This window comes from Thalia democratica, unplaced genomic scaffold (assembly GCF_965202585.1).
Source record: "Thalia democratica unplaced genomic scaffold, ktThaDemo2.hap1.1 HAP1_SCAFFOLD_1422, whole genome shotgun sequence".
NCBI lineage: Eukaryota > Metazoa > Chordata > Thaliacea > Salpida > Salpidae > Thalia > Thalia democratica.
Genome location: NW_028140285.1, coordinates 25,001 through 30,835, shown reverse-complemented (window position 1 = coordinate 30,835; position 5,835 = coordinate 25,001). Strand labels below are relative to the sequence as shown.

At 33.6% G+C, this 5,835-nt stretch overlaps 2 non-coding genes across 2 annotated transcripts; both read left to right on the top strand.

Moving 5' to 3' along the window:
* The first annotated feature begins 537 nt into the window (after positions 1 to 537).
* LOC145848446 (5S ribosomal RNA) lies at positions 538 to 656 on the top strand. Its single transcript, XR_014371965.1, has one exon. It is a non-coding gene; the product is annotated as a 5S ribosomal RNA (ribosomal RNA).
* Positions 657 to 3,945: 3,289 nt separating this feature from the next.
* On the top strand, positions 3,946 to 5,753 carry LOC145848441 (small subunit ribosomal RNA). Its single transcript, XR_014371960.1, has one exon. It is a non-coding gene; the product is annotated as a small subunit ribosomal RNA (ribosomal RNA).
* The last annotated feature ends 82 nt before the right edge of the window (positions 5,754 to 5,835 follow it).

The following is a 5,835-nucleotide window of genomic DNA, read 5'->3' as shown; positions in this document are numbered from 1 at the left end:
GAGTTATCAAATTAAACAAAATAGAACGTCAAGTATATAATTACTAAAATTAATTTAATTAAAAAAAAATCTCAGGTAATCTAAAATGTCAGGAATTATTTAAAAATAAATATAAATTTAAAACTTATTATATTGAAAAGATTGATGAATAATACTCTTGAATGTATGCAATGTTTGTATTTGTAATGCAATAACATAAATGGATAGATCAATGACAAATTGTAAACATATTGTATTATTTTATTTTACGATTTTATTTATTTAATTCAATAATTCAATAAACTTTACTTCTACTTGTCCTGGTCTTAGGTAATTTATAGATAACAATTATTTAAACAAACACTTTTGTACAGTTACAATACAGTTTTAGTACAGTTTGGGAGTAACTGTTGATAAAAAAAAACAAAAAAAAAGGTTAATTCAGGTTAAAATTTTATAAGGAATAATTTTAAAATATCAAATTGATTGTAAATCAAGTGCAAATAGGTTTTTTAAACAAACCGAAGGGTTTATAAAGGCTTGTAAACGCTTTCAAACGCCTACGACCATACCACACTGAGCACACCCCATCTCGTCCGATCTGGGAAGTTAAGCAGTGTCGGGCGTGGTTAGTACTTAGATGGGTGACCGCTTGGGAATACCACGTGCCGTAGGCTTTTGCTTTTTGAATTCATCTTTTTGTACTATTTTTCTTTCTGACCTATTTATACATATTACTCGTTTATTTACATTTCTTTAACGCTTAAAAGAAAAGTAAATTCTAGTTATTAGCAAATAAAAACGTAAGCCAATCAGATAACGTTATTTGCTGTTTAAACCAATTAGAGCGCTAAAAAAGTGGTTTGACCAGTTTGAGATATCGAAAAAATAATGGCACCATCTTGTAGAGTACAATTTTCTGAGTTAAAATTAATACAATTAGTCTTTTATACTAAAACTTAAAAGTTTTTTTGTCCACAAACAAATCACTTGAAAAATCAAACGAAAATAAATTTTGCACTTTTGTATTGTGAGTCATAATAAGTTATTTACTGTTACCAACAGATACTAGCAAAAGCTTTTTAAAGTTTTGTATTAACTTAATGTATTTGTACTTAGTTTAAATTAATAGAGTTTATTTGGTTTACTTTATTATGTGTATTGAATGTGATACAACTAAAACAAAACAAACAAGGAGAGTACTTGAATAGAACCAACACAATTTACAGACCAGTTGTGTACTAAACTTAAAGCAATTCTGAATAGTGAATATGCAGTTATTATTATAAGTTCAAAGTTCACTTTAACTTAATTTAATGTATTTTGTAAATTGGTTTTATTTAATAGATAGTAGTGAATTACTTTATTTAATTTACTTTAGTATGTGTTATATAACTTTATTTAAACAAGAAGCAAAACGGGATTATACTTTCAATAAACTACACAATTTACAGACCAGTTGTGTACTAAATTTAAAGCAATTCTGAATAGTGAATATGCAGTTATTATTATAAGTTCAAAGTTCATTTTTATTTATTTTAATGTATTTTGTAAATTGGTTTTATATAATAGATAGTAGTGAATTACTTTATTTAATTTACTTTAGTATGTGTTGTATAACTTTATTTAAACCAGAAGCAAAACGGGATTATACTTTCAATAAACTACACAATTTACAGACCAGTTGTGTACTAAATAAAAAGCTATTGTGAATAGTGAATATGCAATTGTTATTATAAGTTTATAAGTTCACAGTTTACAAAAGCTTAACAATTTAGTTATTATTTTGTTCATATTTGCATATCTAATTTATGAAAAGTTAGTGTTATGTGTATTGGCTTTTTAATTTCTTTATTTGTAGAACTGCTAGTTTTATATTCTAAAGAAACATGTTTAAATAAATATGTTTAACAAGTAACTTAAAAATGGAAGAAATATATTGTATATATTGAACTATTTATATTTATTCTAGCTATTTGCTTAGTGTATTTATTAATGTGATTATTTTATTTTGTTGTTTGTCTTATAGTTTAATCGTATTGTGTTGAAATATATATAACAAATACAGAGGTTTAAAGTAAGTTTAAATGAAAATAAAATAAGACATATAGTTGAAATTATAAAATTATAAGTTTAAAAAATAGTTTTTTTTTTTTTTTCTTTGTTTGTTTGATTGTTTGTTTATTATATAATCGCGACGTTTCATTTTATTACTTTTAAGCATACTAAATATAATAATAGGTATAGTTATAGGAAAAATTCTATTAGTTTCTAATGTAATAAAAAAGTTTATTTCCACAAATAAATAAATACCTGAAAAATCAAATGAAAAATAAATTTCGCACTCTTGTATTGTGAGTCATAATAGGTTATTTACTGTTACCAACAGATACTAGCGAAGGCTTTTTAAAGTTCTATGTTAATTCAATGTATTTGTACTTAGTTTTATTAAAATGACAGTATTTTTAGTTAAGTATGTTTATTTAACGTTGTGTAACTCAAGTAAAACCAGAAGCAAATAAGGAGACTACTTTCAATAAACTACACAAATTAAAAATATATTATTATTTATAAATCAATCGTGTTGTGTTTCAAAATACATTTTTCAAATAATGTTTTACAAGTATTTATCAGTTATTTAGTTTTCTTTTTATAGTTTAGCTGTATTGTTTTATTTATTTGTTATTATTTTTATTTAATTGTTTGCTTATTATATTTATCGCCATGTGCTTAAAAAATAAAACAACTATAAAGGTTTAAAAAGTAAGTTTAAATAAAAATAAAATGAAACATATAAAATAAGTTTATGATTTTTTTATTATTATTATTTTTATTTAATTGTTTGCTTATTATATTTATCGCGATGTGCTTAAAAGAATAGAACAAATACAAAGGTTTAAATTGTAAGTTTTAAATAAAATAAAATGTAACATATAAAATAAGCTTATGTTTGATTTTTTTATTTTATTTTTATTTATTTTTATTTAATTGTTTGTTTATTATATTTATCGCGATCTGCTTAAAAAAATAAAACGAGTATTAAGGTTTGAAAAGGTTATTAAATAAAAATAAAATGAAACATATAAAATAAGCTTATGTTTTTATTTTTATTTTTTTTTTTATTATTATTTTTATTCAATTGTTTGTTTATTATATTTATCGCAATGTGCTTAAAACGATAAAACAAATATAAAGATTTAAAAAGTAAGTTTAAATAAAAAATAATACAAATAAAGCTTATTTATAATAAACAAACATATTTAAAACATTATAAAAAGTAGTTTATATATATTATTTTTTATTTATTTCTTTTAAACATATTAAATAAAGTATAAAAAAAGTATTAAAACATTTAAACGTAGCATAAATAAGCTTAAAATATTAAAAAAATTGAAAAGAAACAAAGAAATTTAAAAAAAATCGGGAAAAATCGGCAAAAAAGTTCAACAACAACATTTGAGCATCATACGCGTATGCATTACTTTACACTAGTGAGAGAGACGTGTTTGTGCGTTCGGTCGACTTGGCGAGAAAGCGGGCTTAAAGCATTACTGTTTAGCACCCGAGGCGCGGCTATTGCAGCGGCGGCGAACGTGCTATGTAAACGCATCGGAGCAGCGTATGAAAAACTACAAGCGTCCAGCGGCGGTAGGCTTATAGCTTTGCGAAGTCGTCGAGACGAGTAGCCGACGCAGGCACGGCTCGAGGCGGGTAACTGCAGCAGACAGATGGCGTGTTGCTGCTGACGAGTTAACCGGCAGAAGGCAAACGGTTGGTCGGGAGAAAGAACAGTCAGTTGTATAGCTGCATGCTGCAGTCGACGCGGGCTGGCGCTTTAAACAGCAAAAGGCCGGCGCCGACTTTCAGTAACGTTCGCAAGGCTTTTAAGCCGAGTGATAGAAAAGGTCTGTATTTATACAGTAAAAACGCTCAGTCGAGCAACGGGTTTAAACGCCCTCGGATAGTTATCTGGTTGATCCTGCCAGTAGTCATATGCTTGTCTCAAAGATTAAGCCATGCAAGTGTAAGTACGAGCTCACGTACAGTGAAACTGCGAATGGCTCATTAAATCAGTTATGGTTCATTTGATTGTACGCTTTTACATGGATAACTGTGGCAATTCTAGAGCTAATACATGCGTAAAGCGCCGAACTGACGTGAGGCGCGCATTTATCAGACCAAAACTAACCGGCTTTCGGGTCGTTACAATGGTGACTCTGGATAAGCTTGCGGATCGCACGGCCTAGTGCTGGCGACATCTCATTAAAGCAACTGCCCTATCAACTATCGTCGGTACGGTATCGGCCTACCGAGGTTGTAACGGGTGACGGAGAATCAGGGTTCGATTCCGGAGAGGGAGCCTGAGAAACGGCTACCACATCCAAGGAAGGCAGCAGGCGCGCAAATTACCCATTCCCGGCTCGGGGAGGTAGTGACGAAAAATAACAATGCAGACCTCGTACGAGGTCCTGCAATTGGAATGAGTACACTTTAAACTTTTTAACGAGTATCCATTGGAGGGCAAGTCTGGTGCCAGCAGCCGCGGTAATTCCAGCTCCAAAAGTGTATATTTAAGTTGTTGCGGTTGAAAAGCTCGTAGTTGGATATAGGGACGGCGAGGTTGGTCGGTCGAAAGGCTAGCACTGGCCTCGTTGTTCTTGTTGGTCGGTGCCTTCGCGGTGCTCTTAACTGAGTGTTGCGGTGGTCCGGCAAGTTTACCTTGAAAAAATTAGAGTGTTCAAAGCAGGCTTTACGCTTGTATAATGTTGCATGGAATAATGGAATAGGACCTCGGTTCTATTTTGTTGGTTTTCGGAGCACGAGGTAATGATTAATAGGAACGGACGGGGGCATCCGTACTGTGCCGTTAGAGGTGAAATTCTTGGATCGGCGCAAGACGAACGACTGCGAAAGCATTTGCCAAGAATGTTTTCTTTAATCAAGAGCGAAAGTCAGAGGTTCGAAGACGATCAGATACCGTCCTAGTTCTGACCTTAAACGATGCCGACTAGCGATCGGGCAGTGTCGAACTTAAGAACTGTCCGGCAGCTTCCGGGAAACCAAAGTCTTTGGGTTCCGGGGGAAGTATGGTTGCAAAGCTGAAACTTAAAGGAATTGACGGAAGGGCACCACCAGGAGTGGAGCCTGCGGCTTAATTTGACTCAACACGGGAAATCTCACCCGGCCCGGACACAGCGAGGATTGACAGATTGAGAGCTCTTTCTTGATTCTGTGGGTGGTGGTGCATGGCCGTTCTTAGTTGGTGGAGCGATTTGTCTGGTTAATTCCGATAACGAACGAGACTCTTACTTGCTAAATAGCTGCTCGACCCATTGGGTCGGAGACAACTTCTTAGAGGGACTAGTGGCGTTTAGCCACACGAGATTGAGCAATAACAGGTCTGTGATGCCCTTAGATGTTCGGGGCCGCACGCGCGCTACACTGACCGGATCATCGTGTGTTCCCTAGGCCGAAAGGTCCGGGTAATCCGTTGAACCCCGGTCGTGCTAGGGATAGGGACTTGCAATTGTTTCCCTTGAACGAGGAATTCCCAGTAAGCGCGAGTCATTAGCTTGCGTTGATTACGTCCCTGCCCTTTGTACACACCGCCCGTCGCTACTACCGATTGAATGGTTTAGTGAGGTCCTCCGATTGAGCCTGGTACGTGCGGCAACGCACTCGCCGGTGTTCGAAAAGACGATCGAACTTGATCATTTAGAGGAAGTAAAAGTCGTAACAAGGTTTCCGTAGGTGAACCTGCGGAAGGATCATTAACGAATCGAAATTTGATTTCAAGCGACGTCTCTTCTTCGAAGGGACCGAGCCCTGTAACTGTTATAGTTCGGTCGCGTTGCT